Source organism: Rhipicephalus microplus, unplaced genomic scaffold (assembly GCF_043290135.1).
Source record: "Rhipicephalus microplus isolate Deutch F79 unplaced genomic scaffold, USDA_Rmic scaffold_13, whole genome shotgun sequence".
Taxonomy (NCBI): Eukaryota; Metazoa; Arthropoda; class Arachnida; order Ixodida; family Ixodidae; genus Rhipicephalus; species Rhipicephalus microplus.
This window is the reverse complement of record NW_027464586.1, coordinates 21,374,100-21,398,860: the sequence shown is the minus strand read 5'-3', so window position 1 is coordinate 21,398,860 and position 24,761 is coordinate 21,374,100. Positions and strand designations below refer to the sequence as shown.

At 46.6% G+C, this 24,761-nt stretch overlaps 1 protein-coding gene across 8 annotated transcripts in view; it reads left to right on the top strand.

Annotated features, from left to right (window-relative positions):
• LOC119162994 (p38b MAP kinase) overlaps positions 1–24,761 on the top strand; it is a 455,785-nt gene that overhangs the window by 56,322 nt on the left and 374,702 nt on the right. The window lies entirely within an intron of this gene.

Here is a 24,761-nt window from a genome sequence, read left to right as displayed (position 1 = left end):
CAAGGTGCCGAGTACTTTTCAAGTCTCGACTTGTGCTCTGGTCATTGGCTGATTTTGATGCACGAGTCTGATAAAGAGAAGACTGCGTTTGCTACGCCAGATGGGCTCTTTGAATTCAATGTGATGCCTTTTGGCCTATGCAACGCCCCAGCCACATTTGAAAGAATGATAGACACGGTACTGCGGGGATTAAAATGGAAGACGTGCTTTCGATACCTGGACGACATTGTCATCTTTTCGTCCAGCTTGTCACAGCGCCTGGAACGGCTAGATGAAGTCGTCACGTGTTTAGCTAAGGCCGGTCTCCAGCTCAACACTAAGAAGTGTTGGTTTGCCAGTCATAGCATCAAGGTGTTAGGTCACGTCGTCAGTAAACATGGCGTTGAGCCCGATCCTGATAAAGTTCCCGCGGTACTGCACTTTCTTACACCAATGACACCCAAAGTCCTCCGCTGCTTTCTTGGCTTAGCGCTGTATTTCTGCCGCTTTGTGCGTGCTTTCGCTACTATTGCGGCTCCTCTGAACAAACCTCTGACCACGAGCGCACCCTTTGTCTGGTCGGATGACTGCGAAGCCGCTTTTCACATTCTCAAGCGATGCCTCACGTCATGGCCAGTGCTTCGCCATTTAGACCCTGCAGCACCTACTCTGCTACACACTGACGCAAGTGGACTTGGCATCGGTGCTGTCCTTCTTCAGCGGAACCACGCTTCCGAAGAACAAGTCATGGCCTATGCGAGCCATACTCTTTCACCTGCTGAGCGAAATTACAGCATCACTGAGCAAGAATGTCTCGCCATCGTGTGGTCCGTACAAACATTTCGCTCTTATTTATACGACCGGCATTTCACAATAGTGACTGACCATCATGCTCTGTGTTGGTTATCGTCTCTCAAAAATTTGTCGGGACGCCTTGGCCGTTGGGTACTACGATTGCAAGAGTATGACTACAGCGTCACATATAGGTCTGGTCGACAGCACCAAAATGCCGACGCTTTGTCACGTTGCCCGCTCTCGCAAAGCGCCGAACAGTCACCTTCCGTCTGTTCGTCACTGCCAACCAAATTGACCAAACAGACAGCTGCTAGTTCGAACGAGTTCATTGCCTTGGCGGAGCCTCTTTCGTCCACAAATCTCGTCTCGCTCCAACATGCCGATATTTACTGCCGCACAATCGTCGATCAGCTCACTGGCTTATCGCGTTGCTCCTGTCAACGCGGCTCCTGATCGTCGTCGCCGCCACAACGACATCGCCCGCGTCTTTCGACTCAAACCATACATTCAGCGTTCCAACCCCTTCTAACTTGCTGCCCTCTTTTGCGAATGGGGGGAAAATAGTGTGAGCGCTTACTAAGTACTTCATATTCATCTGTATGACAAAACCATTGTAGTGATCATCATCGTATTTCACGCGGGCTGGGTCTTTTGGGATCGTGCACCTGGATTGAAAATATAACCTGGTTACTACCGTACCGACGTCGTCTCATAAGATAGAACAGCGAAGGGCGTCTTTTTTGTGTTTCACTAAGCATGTGTCAACTCACTCAGCAACAGGTTTTGCTAACCTAAAGATTATTTCTGGGGTTTTATGTGCCAGAACCACGACTTCATTCAAGACATGCTGTAGTGGAAAGGTCCAAATATGTCGACACGCAGTGTTCTGGCACACTGCAGCGCAAAAAGAAAAAAAATGCAAATGAAGACAAGTGCTGACTTTGCAGTGAACTCTATTAGAAAAATTGCACATATATATATGTGCCCTGCAATGCATTAACCACACATGCGTAGGTGTGCCGCCTCTTAATCTGTAAATTGTATGGATGGAAAGTGTACACACCCCTTCCTGAGATAAGAAATTCATTTGGCTACTGTGATTTCTCAGGTGATTCATATTTTGCTCTTGCTGAACTTGCAATCACTAGTAAAGGTTGTTGCAGTATTCCTTGTTGGTTGTGTTCTGTCCACATGTGTTTACCTGTTGCATGGCAGTGTGCCTAAACCATGCGTTAACAAGCCCTACTTTCCACACCTAGGGTTCTTTAGCACATGCTTAAATCTAAATACATGTCACAATCATCTCGGGAGTGCTTGCAACTGAAATGGATTGAGGGAGATGGGAGACTAGGGGCAAGACAAACATAATTTATCACCCAAAAAGGAAGAACATACACTCCTGTACACTCAAAATTGGCTCAATAACAAAAAATGTACGTAACCAAGCAAAAACCGACAGTAATGCAGTTTAAATCTGTCTCGAGCCCTAGTTGGTATCTGGCCAATGTGGCATCCCGGTAATCAAACGATCTTGTAGTTCGTCACGTTGACTCTGTGCTTTCTGCTGTGTTGACAGCTCGCGAGTCTATTCGATATCCTCCACAAGCTCTTAAATTTGCCATCGGTCGCTTCTACAGACCAGACTTGCTTATTCTTATCGCTGGTGTCCCAGTTGTCTCCATGGTCTTTGACCCAGCTTGGTTAGGCCAAACTCATCCTTGGTGCCATTCCATGCCACCAGACTCAACTGATGACGGGGCACTCAGACAACTGTGGTCACTATTGTCCTGGCACAAAGTGAAAGAGCTGTGGGCCCACCGAGAACAGCTTTGAAGAGGGGCGGCAAGTCCGGGCAGCCTTACTCGGCTTTCCCGAGGCGGATGGCCTCTGCTTGAGCCTCTCATGCTGGCAGCCTCCAAAACAGGGTGGCTACCGCTTCTGTCACTGTAGCGACACACCTGATTTGTGCAGCTCAGAGCCCCACGGCACAGTGACACCTCATCTTGCGGGGGTTTTTCACCACGGCTTAGGTTGTGCACTGGGGGCTTTTCTCCAACCAATCTTCCCCATGAACATCGCGTGTATTCGCACTGTCAGGGCTTTGCGCATCCTCACCTCATTCCAGTGTTTGGCGTGAGCCTTGCATCCTTTTAGTCATGACAACGAGCATCTAGCATTTTCGCTTCCCTAGAAAACTTGACTGTTGCTGCTTGAATTAAATCCGTGATTGTCAGGTCAGCAAGCGAGCGTTGTAACCATGGTAGGTGAGGCTACTGAAATGCAGATGTGTCTAATGGTGACTTCGTTGAATTCATAGTCAAATGCGGGATTAATTCTTCTGTTAACATACTTTGTAACTTAATGGGAAGTAAGCAATTGGTAGTCAAAGTAGTTCTAAGTACTCTTTTTGTAAAAATCAGTTTGAGAGCCCACGCACGCGGCAGATTGAAGTGGTGTTGATAATGGTGAAAGGATGGAGAGGGGAGGCATATGGAAAGGGCTGTTGCCTTTTTTCCCTCGGGAAAACTAGGAAGGGATGACATGTTGACAACTACCACTTGCAGAAACTGGATGCACCACGCTCACCTTATTCCTAATGCTACACCACAATACATATCTCGGATGCAGTACTCGATGTGTCCATCATGTGGATCGGCTCCATTGGCCTCCTTATATTAGCTGGAGCTTCGGGTCCTTTTTCCACTCTCTGCTTCAGGTCTTTTTTCACAACATCATTTTAACATGATGAAGCTTTCACAAGCCTCTACACAAATGAGAAAGACTGAGTCCATTTCGTCGCAATGAGGGCTGCTCGAAGGTCTCGAAGGCCATGCACGCGTGAACTGTAATCATGTTAGCCCTTGAATTAGGTTCAATGCAGTCGCCTGCCTGATGCACCTGGTAGGTCAGTCTGCATTTTCTGCATTGTTTTGAAGCATCTGAACACATTCATACTCAAGTTCAGGCTTGTCAAGTTTATCTAAGTGTCCTGTTATTGCACATTTCATTGACTTGCTTTCTTTTTACGCTGGCCATGGGCTGCAAAGTTCGATGTGTCAACATGGTCAAGAGCAACGTGATATCACAGCTCACTGTTTTTCGTGTAACTTGATGTGTTCGGCCAAAGTCAATAATGCACAAAGTGGATACATCAAAAATTGTGGCCCTTGTGTGTCGCGGTGAAGTGTGTGTGTGTGTGTGTGAGATCATTTTGTGGGAACAGTCTGGACTGACAGCTGCTCTCCAATAGGTGGTCTTGCCTTTTTATGTACACCAAACCCTTTTACTGGTATTGCCGTATTTACTAGCGTAATGAACGCACCCCCAACTTCATTAATCAGAATTCAGATTTTGTTCACCCGCATAATGAATGCACCCCCTACAATAATCCACTGCAGTCCCACAAATCAACACTTGGCGCCTTTTTGCCCATTGGATATTTTCCATTTATTATGCCGACGCACCTCGGCTCACTCCCCCCCCCCCCCCTCATTTTGGGCGCTGCTACAATTCCATTTTGTTTTTCTTTCTATCTGTGTGTGGTGCCTTCCTTTTGTCTTTTTTAATTATTTGTGTGCCACAGTGGAGTTCCCAAACAGTACAAGTGTAGACACATCGCAGCTGACAAGCGCACAGCGAGCAAAGGTCGTGTGACTGTCCACGCCAAGCAGCGGTCTTTTTCTGCAAATACAAAACTTGAAGGCCCAACCACATGCAAGTGGTTTTCGAGCGGTAACAGGATTGCTTTCATCATAAAACAGCTTTATGGAAAACTAGAAAAGATCCCTTGTTGCCCAGAAAAGAGTGCAACTGTTTCCGCAGTATAGCACCCCACATTCTCCCTTTGGTTGCTATTAGCACGTCATGCTTGTTATCCATGCATACTTTAAGGAACGTAAGCTATAGGCTATCTCTTCTACACTCACTTCTCGTGTAGACAGCGAGGTGGTGGCCATATTTTGTTGTTAATCTCGTTATCGACGGTTTGTTTTGAGGCTTCGGTGGTAGCTTTCTGTAATGTTGGCTACTTAATGCAATGCAAATGGTGTTGTCGTGGCCGTTGTGCGAGATTGCCAGAGAGTTGGCAAAGTGTGTCGAAGCGCATGCTTCTGGGCTCTCTGAGATTACAGGAGATACCACTGCTGTGGTTAAAGGATTACAAGAAAATTAAGCCACGAAAGGCTTCTATGGATTGCGCAGGTGGCGCGGGGAGAGCTTGCAGAAGATAGCACCATCAACAACCGAAAAATGAAAGATCTGTTTCCAAACAGCGTACGCACATGTCGATTGCAAAAGGCTAAGTGACTTGACCCTTATTTTTTTTGCATTACTATATTTTTTGCACATCCCAAAATAGTTTTTATGTTTTCATAAAATTTGCTCCACATAATAAATGTGCCTCCAATCTTGGTTCGATATTTAGGGAAAAAAGTGCATTTTTTGTGCATATGCACCACAATGTTGCAGTCTTACCACTCCTTCAAGTGATGCCCAACTCGATTCTAAACACATGACCTTCTGCTTTGCAAATTGCTCCAAGTCCTAAATTTTTTCGGCGGGACCACCACTGATGACAAAAGCTGGCAAAACTTGGCAGTGAACCTTTATACCTTGCCTATTGGAAAACAAGCGCTGATGTGGACTTGTCAGCTTTGAAGCAAATATTTAAACCCGATTGGGAAATACTGAATCAGTAGATATGGTCATGGATGCCAGTGCTGTGGCCAACCGTGGACCACAGCTAAACAGCCAGCCTCATTGTCCCATTGTTTCCCTTGCCTCTGTGGACTTTCATAGGGCTTTCGTGCACATTGTTGTCACTGATTTTGAATACTGCACTCAGTACTTGGTGGTGGTCCAACTAAGCCAATTGTGCCATTTTGATACAAATCCATCTCCCTGCGCCTTGCTGCACACATTCAAATAAAGCCTATATCAACTGCGCCAAAGTTCAATAGGCCACCTGTCTTACACAGCCTCGGACTGTTTATGGCCCAAAAATAATTTGGTAAAAACAAACACTACTACAGCTCTTCCATAATGCCACCAATGCCCTCTACTCAATCCATCTCAGCAATGGGCTTTCTTTCATATTCAGCCTAACCAACGTCATCGCTGCCGCATGTGTATCCATTGTTAAAAGTTCAGCATGCTGTCGACACTATCTCATATTTGTTAGCAAACAGGCGATAACACACAAAAAAGTGATTTTTTTTAGTTTATGAGTCACTCCGCGTGCCATAATTGCAGTGCCACTGCAGCTACTGTACTGTAATCTAGCCACCATGGCCAAGCGGCAACAGATATCAGCACTGCGCTCTGTAAATGGCGTTTTCACACGAATGAAGACTCGGCTGTGCAAAAGTTTTTTTGATATTTCACAAATAAAATAGTAAATGCCTCTTAATCGCATTGTGCAACGTTCTTCAGTATGCCTATCATAAAGCTGCTGCTTAAATGTTGCTTAAATGCTTAGAGAAGGTCTGGCATGCTATGAACTGCTCCTTAAGCATCGGGGTGCAGTGTTCATTGTGCGCTTGATTGTGAAACCAATGTAATCCAGGTGGCAAGCCACCATAGACGCTGGGCCATGTGGTCAGGCACAAACAAGTGCTCTCATGACCACCCTAAATGCCGTTAGAACAATAAATGTTGTCATTAATCAATAAAGAAACAATCAGTTTCACTGCAACAATGAAGCATTGAATCTGGTAGCAACAAATTGTTTACAAAGTAAGGCTGGCAGCTAACTATTTTGGATCTGATATCCCGTAACACCAGAAAGCTCTGCTATAAGAGAATACAGCTGCTCCACGGAGAGATGCTTTTTATTGCGATGGCAATTATATGGACACTCTCGAATGGATTTTGCCACCGGCGTCGTCGTTGTCATGCACTGTATATGTATACGTACTATATATATTAAAACGCAAGAAAGAAAAAAATCCAGGAAAAAGCACTCCGGCGCGCGAAATCGAACATGGGACCTCTGCGACGTGAAAGCGAGGCGTTAACCATTGAGCCACCCTGGAGAGCGTTCTTCACCTTCAAACAACAAGCTATTTATATTTACCACTTACCGCTGCTGTGTTTTCGACATTACCAGAGAGATGGCGCAATTAGCGCAGGTCGCCACATCGCGCAGCGGCGCCCGCTCTAATCTCTTAGGCGTACTTTGCCCAGCTTGGAGAAGAAGAGCGATGCTCCCTCGCCCACCCTTATCTTGCGGTGGCAAGGAGGGGAGGATCGTACGCCTTGGCTGACCTCGGGCTCTGCGTAGAATGATTCTGCTGTAGTTACCGGGCCCACAAAGGTCACTGCAATAATTGCAGTCTCCGTTCGTGAAAAGCACGCGCTTTTCAGACTCAGCAAAGTAACAAATGAGACGCTTATTCGCATGCACCCGTACCTGCGAGTACGTTTGGTGTGTAATTTGTGCGCAAGAAACGCGTGGCACGTTTCGATCTGCTTTCTATTTTGCGAGTGACCTTTCAAATTGTTGCTATCGCGTTCATTGCTTCACCTTTGTGGTGAAGCTGTGACTTATCTCACACAATGTTTTTTAACTGAGAACGCAGCCTGTAGTATGGTATCGGGCGAAAGGACACATCATCATGAGGAAGCATCCCTGTGACGTGCAGGTTTTGGTTGCTCTGCTGGCCCTCACGTGCACATCCTGCAGTTGCTTTCGCGTCTCCTTTTCCTATTATTCTTATTTTTTACTTCAATTCAATGAAATCAATAAAATATTGCTGCAGCTTCTTCACTGACTGCACAAAATGCTAAACAAGTGCTTTGAAAACGTGTTAAGCTTTTCATAATGCCTGACTGCTGGCGTCGTCTGCTATGGCCACCTATATGAAAGCTAAAAGGGTTGTGAGCACTGGTTTTGTAAAAGGTAACAAGCTATTCTGTGATGGATTGAAGCATCAAATGGGCATTAACACACGCTCGTGGCGAACAGCGTATTTTTGCTGCAAAAAATGTGTGCAACCATATCTTCATTCATTGTAGGTTTGTATTTAAAGATGGGCCGTGGTAGACATGACAAGCATGCACAAATTTACATTCCTGTTTAGCACACATAACCCTACAAAGCACAACACAAGCGGATTCTCACCTTTGTGGGAAGCAAACCCAGCATTCTTACAGCTACATGCAGCCGCACCCTTTTTATTATGATTCCGGGCAAACACAAGAGAGTCCCATGCACAAGTGTGCCTCTTTCAGAGCTCTAGCAAGGTAAAATTTACCCGAAGAAAAGTTTCTCTGCAGCATGATCTTAATATTTATCGCGAAAATGTTGTACAGTTGTCACATTAAATTGCCATTGAGCCGCACAGAGCTTTAATTTTTGGATGATTGGCTCAGTTCTGCAGCTTTTTCAAAGAGGTCTATCCCATTTGAAAAATGCAATCCCGACTGGGTTGATCATGGTAGCAAGTGCACCATATACCAGCCAGCCGTATTACTTTGTACTTTAAATGGGCATGCTTTGAGGACTTGAGCAAGGTATGTTCTGCTCTCGCCTTCTTGTATAGTGGTGTCGGGGTAAACTGAATGGCGCGTGTCTGTTCATAATCGTTTAGCGACCTGGGAGCTCGTTTTCTCTGCACCCAATAAGTTGGGTTGTTTATGTGCCATGGTGCATAGGAGGGTTCAGAACGCGTCTACAGGCAGAGGATGTCTTCAGAAACATGCGAAACAGTTTGTAAAGCGTATTTTAGGAGTGGTGTATAGCATACCGCTATCTTGTGGTCGAATGTACATCGGTTAAACTGGCCGATGTCTGAATATACGCCTCACGGGAAATTTGAGTTCCTTGAAATGTACCGCATTTTATATTTTAGCTTCGCATTGCGATTCCTGCAAATGTGAACCAATGTTTGGAAAAACAAGCGTTCTATTCTGGCATCCGCTACAAACCACGCGTGAAATTTCTGAAGCGCATCACATTTGCTGAAATAAGGAACAGTGTATCAGCCATCCGTCATTATGACTAGTTCACTGTGAGTTTTACTATATAGATAATTCTTATACAAGTGCTTCGAATGAATGCCACACATGCTGCTCACTCTATGGTCTTATTCTTATTGACATGCACACTCTTGTATATTTATTTTGTACTTCTAAAGTGAGAATAAACCAGTTTTTAGCGAGCGCTCGTGCTGTGTGCCTTTTTTTCTGAAAAGTGGCTTCTTTTATTTGTTTCAGATGTGTGCCTTCTTTTTGCTTCATGTGTGTGTTCGCCCCAAACTCCCAGTTCGCTGAATGATTATGAATTGCCAACGAGCCCACCGTTCTATCCTGTTGCGTGTCTGTTATATTTATTTGATATTGAAGATGGCCACCAGTAGAAACCAGGACGAAAGTGTCGAATTCAAACGGCGTTTTGCTGGAAATAAAACGAGCGTCTTATGCAGCAAACAACATACGTAATTTTTTTTATCAGGCCCACTTAGCGTTGAGTTCTGCACCTCAGGACAAGCGAAATATTCTGATACATTCATCCTTCTGACCACCACCACCAAACTCCATCTAATGCTACTGTGTGCAGTAAATGATACGATAGGCAGGTATTCTACATTATTTAGAAACAGTTGCGTATAATGGAAAGCTGCCTTGTCCACAAGATTTGGGCGGGGGCACGTTTACCTACGTACGCCTCTGAAGTGTTGTAAAAAGATACTCTCGCAATGAATACTTGATGCTGAAATTCCTCTGCTTGATTTAATTTAAGCTAAAGACCGGGTGCTTTTTATGAACAAAGCAGCAGGCTACTTGAAGCTAAGCATTCTGGAGTCAGCCGATGCAGTAAGCTTCTTTTTCAGGGGCTGCCATGGCTATGTAACTTGGGATTTTATTCCTTGCCAGAGAATTATGAAATGTCTCTGATTTTTACTCATCGTTTAGTTCGTCTAACATTTTGGTCCAGTGGCTGCTGACCCGCAGTTCGCGCGAATCCCGCGGCAGCTGCGTTTTTGATGGGGGCGAAAATGCTGTCGGCCCGTGTACTTAGATTTGGGTGCATGTTAAAGAACCCCGGGGGGTCGAAATTTCCGCAGCTCTCCGCTACGGCGTCCATCATAATCATATGGTGGTGTTGCAACGGTAAACCCTACATATCAATCAGTTCGCCTAACACAGTTTCAGTTTTTCCGCTTGTCTGTGTTGGCTTAAAATAAAGCTGTCTGTTCAACATCAATAATTTCTAGGCCTTCATGTGCGAAACACATCGAGGCACACTGTAGTGTGGGTATCAGGATTAGTTATGACCGCTTGGGGTTCTCAAACGCACACATATATCTTTGTTCACGAGTGTTCTTTGTATTTTACCCCATTGAAGTGCAGCCACTGTGATCGGGAACCCGCACCCTCAAGCATAGCAGCGCGACACCACACTGATGTGCTGCCATGGTTTTTTGCTTGATCAATGTCCTCATGCATACATACCGCGGACGGGGTGTACATAAAAATCGAGCAAAAAAAAAAAAAAAACTGACGCAGTTACAATTTCCTCTGTTTTCGTTAGTTTTGTTTTGTTTTACTATTGTTTTGTTTTGTTTTACTACAGATGTGGGCAGCGTGGTATCGTCACAGCACAGACTTATCATTGGGGCAATAGAGCCTGCACTAACTTAACACAAGCCAGGAATTGTGGACGAGGGATTCACCATCACTGCATTACGCCGTCCGCTTTGCAGGGCTTCTCTCCATTTTATTTAGTGCTTTTAGGGGCGAAGCTCCTTAGGGCGTGGGCTGTGCGTCCCCTGTAGCCTGTATGTAGCCACCTCTAGTTTAGTTCTTGCAGTGTTCACTAGATGGCGGTACCGTCCCCTGTATGTAGCCACCTCTAGTTTAGTTCTTGCAGTGTTCACTAGATGGCGGTACCGTCTCCTGTATGTAGCCACCTCTCGTTTAGTTCTTGTAGTGCTTACTAGATGGTGGTACTTGTAGCTGATGATGAAAAGATGCAAGATGTTATAAACTAGAAAGCGGTACTTGTAGTTGATGAAAGACGCGAGATCTTATAAAATAGGAATGATGTCACATATGGCGCGTGTCATTGGTTGAAGGCAATCGTTCGATTTAGTGCGCCGACGTACGCTAGGGGGAGCGATGTAATAAAATCGAGTGGGCAAAATGTACAGAGGATTCATGGTTTACCAGGTTTACCTCCGGAGCTTCGCCCACTCATCATCATTCACTTCGTGGATATGGCGGAATTTTTTTTGTGTGGGAGTAACAAAGTTACTGACAAAGTTATTTTTCCTAACCACAGTGCAGTGTTACTGGGGCTATGGCTTTTTCAAAATAAATTAATTTGATGTTAATTTATGTTAATTTCAAAATAAAGCACAGCAGCGGCGCACGCGTGTGCTCTCACCTGGGTACACTGCAGCCAGGCCGTCTGAACGCGAGTGGCTGAGTTGTGTCGCGACTCTTCGCCAGGGGCTCTTTTTCGCGCACCACCTACCCAGCACTGGTCTCCGATTTACTGTCATTTAAATGGCAATTTTATGTTTCAGTAGAAATATCAGTGTCCAGTTTTCACAGCTTTATTCATAAGCTTTATCACATTTCGCTGCAGCCGTGAGAAAGTTAATCAGTTTTTGAAGCTGACCAGGTTTTCGATTGTACCTCAGACCAACATAAATACGAACAAATGGAACATAAATAGGAACAAATGAACAAATGGAACAGTGGCTATTTCGCAGACGTAATCCATGAGCAAGGAGACCCGTGAGCTAAAGTTGTCAGTCGCGGAGTGGGATCCAGAATACATGTGAGGACAACTAACACCGACACCTAGGGAGCATACCTGCCAATTCTTTGTATTTTCTGGTAAAATCTACGAATTTCGACCGTGCTTACAATTTTACGAATCTTGCCTGGAATAATACATAAAATATTTCATTTTCGATGAAAAAAAATGGCCCCGTATCTGCATATGCCGATGAAAGACGATAGTCTTGCGTGAGGAGAGTGAACAAAACATTTATTTGATGCCCTGCGCAAGAAAATCTGGAAATGGTATTCCGAAGGTGCTGCGTTAGAGTGCTTCGAGCGTGCAGCGGAGGCGAACGAGCGTATAAAGTCACATCACACGTGAGACATGAGCGCCATCTGGCAGTTTTTTTTTTTTTTTTTTTGGAAAACGAAGCGCATGGCTCTGAGACAGGCGTGCGTGCCCGTCTCAGAGGTGATAAGGTGTAGAACGCAAGGCGACGGGTAGCTGCCACCACCGTGTCGTCTTGGCGAAGCGTTGGAAACACTCGCTTCTTCGTGCAGGTGTTGCATGGTCAGCGCAGCATGATGAATGCTAGGGTCTTTAGAATTACTTATGTATGCCTTTTCTAGTAAAAGATGCACATGCAGAATATATACGTGTCGTTATGGTGCCTCAGATATGCACAATAATTGCTTTTTAATTGACAATCGCACAAGTATGAACGCTGAATCTTGAGCAACATTGGTGGGCGCTGCTGATGGGGTCGGCCGTTCGGAGTATCGGCTGGTGCTGTTTAAAATACCTGGTTCGCGTTAAGGGTGGACAAACAGACAGACAGACAGACAGACAGACAGACAGACAGACAGACAGACAGACAGACAGACAGACAGACAGACAGACAGACAGACAGACAGACAGACAAACTGACAGACAGACAGACCAAAGTTTTTGTGTCAAAAGTCCCCACGAAAGATATTTGTCTTAAAAAAAAACGTGGTCCTCGTAAGTGGCTTCGGTGCATTGCTGTAGCTAGTCACGGAGGCCACAAAAACGGTGTTCTGCTATATTCCGCCACTGGAATAGAACAGTATTGGTCTTATCATCATCGTATACCTGCCAAGTCTCCTGCATTGTCCAGGAGACTCACGGATTTCGATCATTTCTCCCGTTTCTACAGTTGCCATGAAAATCTCTCGGAAATCTAAATTTGTGTGCGAGATCTGGTCGTATTGACAAAAGTGCAGGTCAGTCCGTTCCAGGCTTTTCGCGAGCCCACCGCATTTCATGATGAACGAATTTGAGAGGCGTTCATCTAAACATACAGTAGAGTCTCAGTGATGCGAAACCACGCAGATACGATTTCGTCAAATTTCCTGCCAAAGTCATGTGTCCATTGGGCCGGAATTAAAATGTTCAGAACACTTTTCCTGGTTGCAGCGTGTGATATGAACTTCAGTACCGAAATCGTCGAATGGAGACCGATGGAGAGCAGCCTGCTCAAAGCTTCAGAAGTACGCATGCGACCAGCGCATGCACTGTCTTCTACAGTGCGTGTGGTTCTCATCGCCACAACCACTGTGGACGAAACCGCGGTCGTTCGACGCGATCAAGTATGGCGATGACGTTACTGACTAAACTCCGAGAATGTGCGCGCGGCCAACGCTCGACCAGTCAGAGCAATGCTGCTTTCAGTAAACTCTGTGGACGAAACCGCGACAGTTGCGATCATAGATTAAAACGACTTAGTTTTGAAGGCACGTGGATTGAAAAAAAAAACTATCATTTGCTGCAACCGCCACGCACAAAACTGTGATTGCAGCGAACTCCTAGGGCACGTGGCTGACGCAGTAGTAGAATAAAAATAGTAAAGACGTACAAAAGCCTAGAAGCATTTTCGCGTTGCTGTCCAAAGAATCTATCAGCGAGCAAAGCCAAAGCTTTGACCCGTGCTTTCGCGGCAGCCAGCTGCTCCGTCCCGTTCGTTCACGTGTGAAGACATATGCCAGTTGTTTTGACTGAAACCGATTTTATAGCTAGTTGTTTTGATGACACATAATTTCGAGAGCATTTGCGCTTGCCATTGAGACTCCCACCTTAGTGGAAAATGCTACCCTTGTGTGTTCAGCCAATCCAAGCCATTATGAGACTGCAATGTCAATATTTGCACTTGTGTTTGCCCCCCCCTCTTGTTTTTTGCGGTCTTTTTTTGTTCTTTTTGTTTTTTTTTTGTGCGAAAATGGGGGAAAATAGTTCAGGGTGTTGATTTGACTTATGGTGGCAAAACATAGTTATGCTTGCCGCTTAAGTGAAGTCCATCACAGCTACAAAAACAAAAAAGAAAGTAGGTAAATCCCCAACCCCACTCGGGGATTTTACGAATTTTTCTGTTGCCAGGTTGGCAGGTATGCGGGGAGGGAGTCACGGTGACGAGAGAAGTAACTTTTGACTAGGACTCAAATGGCACATGCATGATGTAAGAAAGACGGTTTCATCGAATACGCTGGCCAAACACGCAGACGCGTGTTTGGCCAGCGTATTCAGAGGCCATGATATTGTAGCGATTCTGAGGCAGACAGGCTAATAAAACAGGCGCATTTATTACTGCAAACCTGTGCCCACAAGTCTAATGACTATGGCCGTCGAAGTCCGAGTCATCTGAATTCCGCAGATCCAACTGTCTTTCTCTTCGTGAAGAGGAAGAATTTCGACTGGAAGTGATGCAAAGATCGTAACATGGAGAATGTCAAGAGTGACGTTTGGCACTGCCCCCAGAACTTTCTTGCTCGCAGCAACAGTACAGCACTACTCAGCAAGTTGGAGTAGAAATTGCCAGAGACGAATAAACAGCTGAGGAGAAACACCTCCGTCGATGACATAATAATGGAAGCCGAATCACCCAAGGAAGCCGAAAAACTTCAGTGGGAATCGAAAGAGATTTTTCAAAAGGCGTCAATGACTCTGAGGAAGTTCAACACAAATGAGCCTGAATTACAACAAAACATAAAAAAAGAGGAAAACGCAAGCTTCAGGGCTTTCCCCGCAATAAAGGTCCTTGGCATTACTAATGATGGAACTTCAAGGAAGACAGGCTGTACTTACCATCGCTTGACATAAAAGATATTGATACCAGCGGTGTGCTAACGAAGCGCCAAATGTTACAGCTCACTGCGAGAGTATATGATCCTCTAGGACTCTTTACACCATTCACAGTAACAGCCAAGCGAGAAATACAAAACATGTGGAAGAAAGGGACGTCTTGGGATGACTCAGTGCCAGATGATGAAATGGAGACTTGGAGGAGATGGATTAAAGAGCTGGAATCGATTCAAGAGTTCAGTGTACCACAATGGTTTGATGTAAGGCAAAGGAGGAACCGTATTCACAGGGAACTTCACTTGTTTTCAGATGCAAGTCCATATGCATACGGGACAGTGGCCTATTTGATAAATTACTACGAGAAGGAAAAGGAGGCTGAAATACTAATTGCAAAAGGAAGAATAGCGCCAATGAAGCAAATCTCATTACTACGATTTGAGTTGATGGCTGCGTTTCGGTCTGCACGTATTTCTGAATACAACAGAATCGGATTTGTAAGGAATATAAATGCTACAAGATACTGGACGGACTTGACCATTGTTCTTAGTTGGCTACATGGAACACATTTGTAGAGAACAGGGTGAAAGAGATAAAAGAGGAAACGAAGCTATCAAAGTGGAAATACATTGCAAGTGAAGAGAACCCAGCTGATCTCATGACCAGAGGTGTAAGCGCAAAGGCTTTGATACAGTCGGACCTATGGTGGCATAGTCCAAAGTGACTTGTTATGGAAAACAAGACCACAGGGCAGACGGAAACGGAAGAAGACACTGAGAGTAGTGAATGTTATGCAACTAACACATACACGTCAATTCCGGTCGCGATCGACGCAGAGAAGTATGGAACCTACATAAGATTGCTCAGAGTAACAGCTTGGGTTCTGAGATACATACAGATTATAAGAAAGAAGCGGATAATCGGCAAACTGAGTTTTGAGGAGCTAAAGAATGCAGAGGCGGTGATAATGAAATTGGAGCAACGAAAGGTACGGGAACATATTATACTCAACAAGAGCAATAAGACTAAGACAACAAGTATGTTTATTTGTGGTAGAGAGGTCTTTAAAGATGAACAAGGACTAATAAGGCACAAGGGTTGTCTGTCTCAAAGTGGACTCACATGCAACGAAAAACATCCAATTGAGCTACCAAAGTGGACGGCTGCTTCTAAGCTGCTAGTACCACATGTGTAGCAACTCTCGTTGCATGGAGGAGTCAGTACTACACTGTCGCAGCTTAGAACGAAATATTGGATAATCCAACGAAGGCAGCTGGTGAAGAAAGTTATTCATGGTTGTTTAAAGTATCAACGATTTATCGCTAAACCAATTAAGCAAGACACAGCACCCCTGCCTGCTGACAGAGTAAACCACTGACAACCATTTGAAGTGACTCGTGTAGATGTTACAGGCCCAATGCTTATAAAAGATGCCGTGAAAGGCATAACAAAACTGTACATTGCAGTATTCGTGTGTACCACAACAAGAGCTGTACATCTCGAAGTTGTGGACACCTGTAGAACAGAAGCATTCTTACATGCATTCAGAAGACTTACAGTGAGAAGGGGCTTACGTCGCACAATATATAGTGACAACGCAAGGACATTCAAGAAAGCCAACAAAAAAATCAATCGTATGCTGAAGGAGTTACAAGAAGAAGTCTTTAGAAGAGCTAACCAAGGACATAAAGTGGACGTTTATAGCCGAACAAGCGCCTTGGTGGGGAAGCTTCTATGAAAGAATAATACGAAGCATGAAATCATCATTAAGGAAAGTCATCAGAAAGAGACTGCTAACCAGGGACCAGGGAAGAGATGGAAACAATAACCACTGAAGTTGAAGGGGGTGCTTAACAACAGGCCGTTAACCTATGTATACAGCGAACCGGATGAGCCGCTACCTATTGTGCCAGCGGACATAATAGGTGGAAAATAGAAACTTACAGGCAATGACGAAGATCAACACAAAGTCAACATTGAAGAAATCTGGAGAAAGTGGCAAAACGTCATGGAAGATTGGTGGAAAAGGTGGAACAAGTAATATTTGAAGGAATTGAGAGAGCAAGCTTACGCAAGTAAAAAAGAAATGAGAGTGAACCGAGGAGACATCGTACTGCTTGGTTCACGCACTCCTAGATCACTTTGGAACCTGGCAAAAGTCATGGAAATTTATTCAGGAGTCGATGGGAAGATAACGTTCCTGCCTTTTGAAAACCAATGGAAAAGTCATTCGGAGACCTGTACAACATATCTACCAACTTGAAGGTTGTTTCCAATGAGGACAACAAAACTTCATGCGGGCCCGAAGCTATTGAAACTCGCCGAACACCAGGAGAAGAAGACAAAAGCCACGGAAGAGCGTGCACGTGAATAAGCAAAATAAAAAAAAGAAGATGCTTGCTGTTCGTTTGCATCGAACGCCGTCCACGCTTGTCTCATCCCGTTTCTGTGACATTCGCTCTTTGTTTGAGCATTTGACAGCCACTCTAACACGCAGGAAGATGCTATAGCATATGCGCCGTCTGAGCGACGGAGATGAGCCAGCTTGTTTTATCACTGCTTTAGCCTCGTTCATTGCTCCCCACTCGTGCGTGTTTACCCCACGGGTAGAATGTACTATATGCGAGGACATGTTATCAGTTCGGACCTATGTGGAACATGACAGCGACGCCAATGTCATATACCAGTCGAGTGTTCATATAATTGCTTTCACAATCTAAGGTCAAGGAACTTTTTTGGCGTGAAAATCTTCCCAACTTCTTTCTTCCGAGGCCAAAGTTTATTTGGAAATTGTGCGGGCATTGAGTGGCGCTGTTGCAGAGCTTTCTTGCTATGTAACGGAGAGAAAAGAGACAACACCCGATTCTGGGCCAGCTGTTCTTATTCTGTACTACATCTTCCTCCTCCTTGCTCTAGCTATCTGCGCGCCGAAGCGCCAGCGTCTTTCTTGATCATCACACTCGGCCATGACTGCGCGCGCGCGGAGCTGGCGGCAAAGTTTCTGTTAAACGGCACTGGCTTCCTCGAGCTGGTCGCTCTTTTGCAATCCCACGATGTCTTTTGAAAAAGTGCTGTGGACTCAGGCGGCTGGTGGTGGCTGCCCCGTTGCGGCCGACGCTCTCGGCCGCGATTTGGTCCCGGTATCTGCCAAAGGTTGATCTGGTGGTCGATATAGTGGCTGCATCTCGGAGGTCGGCCTTGACCACGCTGAAACTGGGTGCCAGAGTCTTCCACAAGTCTATCGGGAGGTCGAGACTGGCTGCTGTTTGCATCTTGAGTGCCAACTTTCTCCTCATGATCTTGGTCAGTGACACCAGCAGTGGTTACCTTGGGCTGTACCGGCGCCATCACCGTAGGCGGTTCAAGCATAGGCGATGCTGGTGTCTCCACTTGCCTCAGTAAAGGTGATATTGGGGCTGGCTTCTCTAACTGAGCTGTATGAGGACTGGTATCAGCCTCTTACACTGACATGATGGCATCGCGTACCGGCGCAGGTACTGAGAGCAGCAGTGGCGTGTCGCACCTGCGTCTGACGTCATTCGTAGAACAGGCGGAGAAGCTTTCTGCTGCGCGGCTGGAGGGCTTCGAGGAACCTTCGAGGTGTTGTTCCACTCGGTGTGCGAATGGGGTTGCTTCGGTGAAGGGCAATGCAGCACAGTCGAGATGATTCTCTGCGGCTGTTTCGTTGAAACAATGCCCTTCAAGAGGTCCGACTTCGGCTGCGGCCTCTGGCCGCAGTGAACTTGCTTCGGGAACTTCTCGTGTGGTATGCTGCAGCGCACAGCTGCAGCCTCGAGGTGGAAAGCCTCTGGAGCTTGCTCCTCGATACCGGCCAGGTTGGACGGGGTGGTGGTGAAGAGGTGGTAAGGATTACGACCGAAAGCAGCTATGAGATTGCAGCTCCAATCCGCCCATGACTGCTGCTTCCAGCCTTCATACCGGTGCCACACCGTTGCACCTTCCCGAAGCCGGTCTACAGCCACGGTCCATTTCTGAGATTTCATCCAGGCCTCGCGCATTGCTATCGCGTTGACGGTTGCCACCCAGCTGTCGGCGTCGTTTCGCACACCGAGGAATTCCGGTAGTTCGCAGACGGCTGGTGATCGTGAGGTGGCAGGTGGCAACGCAGAGATCACCGACGCGAAGCAGTCGAGCTGGTGTGAGAGCTCGATCAGAGAAGACCGAAGCTCCCTGTGTTGCTCCCGTGTGCTTGCCTCAAGGTCGTATGAGGCAGCTACATCCAACACTGCGTTAATGTCACACAATGCTGGCGACATTGTAGGAGCTCGCTCGGCGATCAACGCTGTCAGTTTGTTAGTCTCGGCGCGGAGCAGTGGGATGGTACGCTGCAGCTCCACGGCACTGTCGCACGAGGCTTCTGAACCACTTTGGTTTGCGTCTGTGAAGTACGTGGTTCTAGTAGTACTCACGGTGGTGACACGCACGTCCAAGGAAGCATGAACAGCGTTTCTTGGCGGCTCACGTGTTGAAAGAGTACCGGACAGGGAATGCAGGCCGTGGGAGGCTTGAACAGCATTCCCAAAGGACGTGCGTATTATGGCCGCGAAGTGGTACCATAGTGTCCACTGGGTGATGCCCTGGTACCACAGAGGCGGCATGGACACCGTCCCTTGATGGTCCGATGGGCAGCTGAAGCGGCGGCCGGGTTGTTGACTCCATCGCCAAAGAAGTGTGAACGGCGTTCCTGGATGGAGAAGCCCGCACTGCCGACGAACCACGAAGACACGTACCGGTGGCTTCCCACAGAGGCTTCACTTTTCGGCTTGCGCTGACGGCAGAATCTATAGCCAAGGACGTGTGGACGGCGTCCCTTGTGAAATGGTACCGGTAACTTGTACTGCAGCCGCCGAGGAGGCCTCGACGCCGTCCCCGAACGGTGGTGGCAGTGGCGGCAGGTGAGCCGCTGCCAAGGAGGTGAGCCGCTGAATTGTACATCATTTTTCCACCCACCCACCCACCCATCCATCCATTACCCGTCCACCCACCCACCCACCCACCCACCCACCCACCTATTTGTCCATCCGTCCGTCCGTCCATCCATCCATCCATCCATCCATCCATCCTGCGTCAGTGAGAACAGATTGTCTTTCAACCTCCTGCCCCCAGCACCCCCTCATCCTCTATCCATGCCTGCGCTCTTTCCTTTGTAATCCGCATCGCCAGCCTGTAAACCACTGATGTCACTTTTATAGGATACGGTAGTTGTTTATGTCAGCTTTGTCTTTGTCCCCCTTTCCTTTATAGATCATGCTCATCCTGCTGAGTTTCCATCCATCGGGGACTTCACCCTCGATTATTATTTTACTTACTGCCTCTCTCAAAGCCTGCTTTGACTTCGGACCTAATGTCTTCATCAGCATAATTGGAATGCCATCCGGGCCTGTTGATGTACTACTAGGAACCGTTTTCTCAGCTGTTTCCCACTCTCGTTGTGAAAATGGGGCCATTGCGCCACTTGATCCACCCTTATCTATTGAGGTGCATAAGGCACATCTTTGTTGAAACTTTTCCGTCATCCTTGTTCTTATATATTCAATAGCTTCGTCCCCTTCTAGCCTAGCACCTTGAGCGGTAGTTATAAATCTCTGCTCTAGGTTTGTTTCATTTCTTAGGGAGTTTAGATGGTTCCAAAATTTCGCAGCTGTCTTTCTGTCCTTTTTATGTACTTCTGCCAGCCACTGAGCACCCTTTATTTTAATCTTTCCATTGATCAGGAGGGATGCTGCCCTTCTAGAGTTTAGAAAGATGTCCCATTTTCTTCCAACCTCATCTGTCTGTTCACCCCGCTGCTTAGCATGTCTGTGTTTCCTAGAGGCTTCCTGACGTTTTGCTATGGCTCTCTTAACTTCCTCATCCCACCAACTCTTGGGCTTGTGTCTTTTTTTCCGGGGTGACTTGTCCCGTGCCTTAGCAAGCTCTAGCTCAAACAGTCTAATTAGATTTGTGTATGTCCACACTGTTTTATTATCCTCAGTGATTACTTTCTGAGTTTGTTTAGTAGCTATTTCTATTTGCATTTCCGAATAAAAATTCCCATGTAGTTGCTTGTCTTGTCTTCATCCCACTTTCACTGCTCTTCCGAAACTTAGCTTGATACGTTCGTGATCACTACCCAGACTTCTGGAGCCACGTTCATCTATGTGCATTCCCCTGAGCCTATCATACATCCTAAGTGACATCAATGCATAATCTATCGTCGACTGCAGCCTTCCTACCTCCCATGTTATTTACCCTTCACACTTCTCAATACTGTTGCAAATGATAAAATCATGCCTTTGACACATATTCATGATCATTTGGACTGTTGGGTCGGTATACCCATCTATATCTTCTATGTGCGCATTTATATCTCCTAGTATAATTATCTCGCACTCTCCTCCTAATTCCTCAACGTCCTTTGATATACACTCGACCATTGCCTGGTTTTCCTCTCTGGCCTTTGCTCCCGTCCACAATTACACCAAACCAAGGAGTGTCATCTGCCCAGCTACTTTCCCTCTTAGCCATAAATGTTCCATGCATCCCTGCTTGACTCTTTGCCAACCCATGCTTTTATGTATGATTGCACCAATTCCACTCTCTTTTGCTGCCTTCTGCTCTATTGCAATATTCCCATACGTAGTCCGAATTGCAAGGTGGTTGCTCCATGTCCCGAAGATGTGTCTCCACAACCCCATATACCATCAGCTCCCCCCTGCCTCAACAGCTATTCGATCTCTTCTCACTTTAACCTATTCCTGCCGCCCTGCATGTTAATATAGCATACATCTGACTTAGCTCGGCCCTTGTGCGTACGTCTATTTCTTTTTCCACGGACTCCGTGTGGCTTGAATATTTGTGGCCCTTCAGAACCGTCTTTGGCTACATTGTTGGCCTCAGGGCTCTGGGTACCCCTAAAAAAGCTGCGGCTTGACGACGCATTCTATTATTGACCATCCTGCCCGTCGTACCACTGTAGTGAATGTCATCCTGTGCGAAGGGGCAAGCGCCGGGCTCGTACACGGTTTGGTTAACTTCCATTACGCTGTATGCGAGTTGCCGGCTAATACCCTGGATCACACAATTGGCCTCTACTACCTTTTTTTCAATCTCACGAGACTGCCCTCAGGCCTCTGGGACTGTGCTTATGTTCACATGCACACTTCCAGAAGCTTCCCGGAGCTTACGCATCCCATCTTTTAACTGTCTTTGAAGGTTCTGATCTGTGCCCTTCAACACATCATTGAGCCCAGCATGAATAATGACGAGATTTTCGCCCTCCATGCTGTTCTCTACAACCTCCTGAGCTTTGGGAGGTGCATCCGCCATGCTCTTCCCTAACTGGGCCTCCACCCCTCACTCTCCCATCTTCCTTCACTGTCTTGAAGACGCCATCGCTAACCCTGGCCACGTTAGAGTCCCCCTCCACCAGGACCCTTCTACACTCCAATCGCTGGTTTCCTGTTTGTGATGGCGCCCCTGTTTGCTTCACCTGTTTCTCTCTCTGCCGTTTGTCCTGTGTTGCTGCCCTGCTCGATGACTGCCGCTCATCGAGCTATATGTTCTCGGGGCCTCTGTGCTGTGGCCAGACACTGCGGCTGGCTCCCTGACCTCCCCTCTCACCTGTTCCTTCCCGCCTGTCACCTTCTCCGCTACCCATGCCTTCCGTGTTACACCGCTCGGGGCCGGGGCAAAGCGCCATTAGCTCCTTTACCCGCTGCTCTAGCTCAGTCCGCCCTTCCCGTTCTTTTCAAAGGTCGCCCTTTATTTGCTCTAATACGCTGGCGGTAGCCTCCTACCGCTCACGCGACGCTCTGACTTGTTTTTGGAGTTCTATCCTCTGCTACTGTTCCGCCCTAACCTCCCCCTAAAGCCCCTCGATGCTAGCCTCCATGCGCTGCACAACCGCCTTCAGTGTCTTGCGTAGCCTGCACACGAAGTTCGCCTTCTGCACGTCGGCCAATCTCGAGAATTCTGTCTCATCTAAGTAGCACCAGCGCTTGCATGCTTCGCACTGCACCAGCTCACTCTTGTTCGTGGTTTTCCTAGCCTCCTTAGCCATCGCCCGTTCGACCATCGGACCGAGGGCCCAACAGCCCTACGTTTAACCCTAATCCAGCTATCCAGCCGTCTCCGTTAACTCTCCTACCTCAACAACTGTTTGAAGCTGCCGCTTACACTGCACACATACGTGTTAAATTTCGCTAGTAGCCTCTCACTAAGTCCCCTTCGTGTCCGTGAGAAAGTCTGCGAAAGCACCCTCTCTAGGCAGAGCGAGTAAATGCATATCAGTGTTAACCTTAGTGATTCTTGAGAAGCGCAGCATCATTTTCAGTTGAGCAGTGGCGCAGTGCTCAAACCTGCCAAGTGAAGGACATAATTAGAGTCGTGGTGTGTTTTTTAATAGGGGGCATAGCCACCAAGCGCACCCTGACAGCATATTAAGGTAAAAAATGCATCAACACAGGGTGTAGCTGCGCAAGCCAATGTTGGGACTAGTCTTCTTTAAGGCTGCTTTGAAGAAGAGCAAGCCCCCACCCCTTTATGGTTGGATTGCTCACTGACCCCGCCCTTTTCGTACCAGTTTACTCTGTTTTTAGAGGACCTTTTCTCAATATTTGGAAAACGACGACCAAGTGCTCAAACGAATGTCCTTCAAAGTGAAAGGACAATATCATGTGGTGCTCATGCTTCTGAAAATTATGGAGTACGATGGACCGTCATCCTTAGTGACTTCTGGCAGTCAGTGAAGGCACGATGTACGCATGTAATTTCATAAAGTATATTCTTAGATGCACCAGCTTTCCTCCTCTTTTTTCTTCAATTGTTACACTGCTAATGTCCTGGTTAGAACTTTTTTTTTTTGTAGTGACCTTTCGGCACGTGTCATATGTGTTCGTTTGTCTTGTCACTAATGCTTCCCTTCAACACATATCTTGTGCACGCCTTCTCACAGGAGTCTAGTGCCTGATGTACTTGGCTGCCGACCCGCAGGTCACGGGATCCGATCCCGGCTGCGGTGGCTGCATTTTCGATGAAGGCAGGAGTGCTATAGGCCCATGTCCTCAGACTTGGGCGCACGTTAAAGAACCCAAGGCAGGAATGCTCTAGGCCCTTGTCTTCAGATTTGTGTGCACGTTAAAGAACCCCAGGTGGTCGAAATTTCCCGAGTTCTTCATGACAGCATTTCTTATAATTATATGGTGGTTTTAGGATGTTAAACCCCACATATCAATCAATCATCTTGTGCACTACAGTGAAGCCAGGGTGCGACATAGTGCTAAGACTTTGATTAGTGGCTGCTCTTTGGATGTTGCCCTTGTCTCCTTGTTTGCATTGCAGCGGTGTTTCCAGAACGCACTATAATCTCATTTTGTCTGCACCAAACCTGCTCCAAAACACAGTTTCCCTTGCTCCAAATGTGCCCCAAAGCAGACTTTTTTCGGCTCCAAAAATGGCTCCAGTTCCTAAACCTGCTGGACCACCAGTGTGCTGAGGGAGGCCCTTTTAAAGACCAGCTGCTGCCCTGATGGACAAATAAGCATGGAGCACTGGCACCATGTGGCAGCCATGAAATTTGCCACTAATGCATCTGGAATAAATGCGACCTCGTTTGCCTGCACTGGGGATATTGTCAGCAGGCAATGAAAGCCACCTAAAGGGACCCAGACCTCTAAATTTGAAAAATTGCTGGACATGTGATTGAGCTGCCAGATGTACGTTTTCTGCATGTTTTCTTGGTTGCGTTTCTTTGTACTCTTTTTTCCCAGCTGCGATTAGGCCTTGGAATGCATAGCCAGGCATTTCTGTAAATGCAGGCAGTGTTTGCCAATTTGATAAATTGATGCACATGTATGCAATTGATTGCGCCGCCTGATATGCGTGTATATTAGTTGGTTTGTATTTTGTTGTAACCTCTCCGTAAGAGCACTCAAGAGAGGGTTGACAGTTTTATGAAATAAATAAATAATAAATAAATAAATGCACAAGGAGCCGGAGAGTCTGACAACACTGGCACACTCGCATGCTGTGACGTATCATGCCGCTTGCTTAGCGAGCATCTGTATTCTGTTGTTTTGAGGCCAGCTGAGCGTACAGTATTTGATCAGTTTGAAGACTGCACGATTTGCAGTGGCTGAAACTTAGGTGATGGGACCTCCTC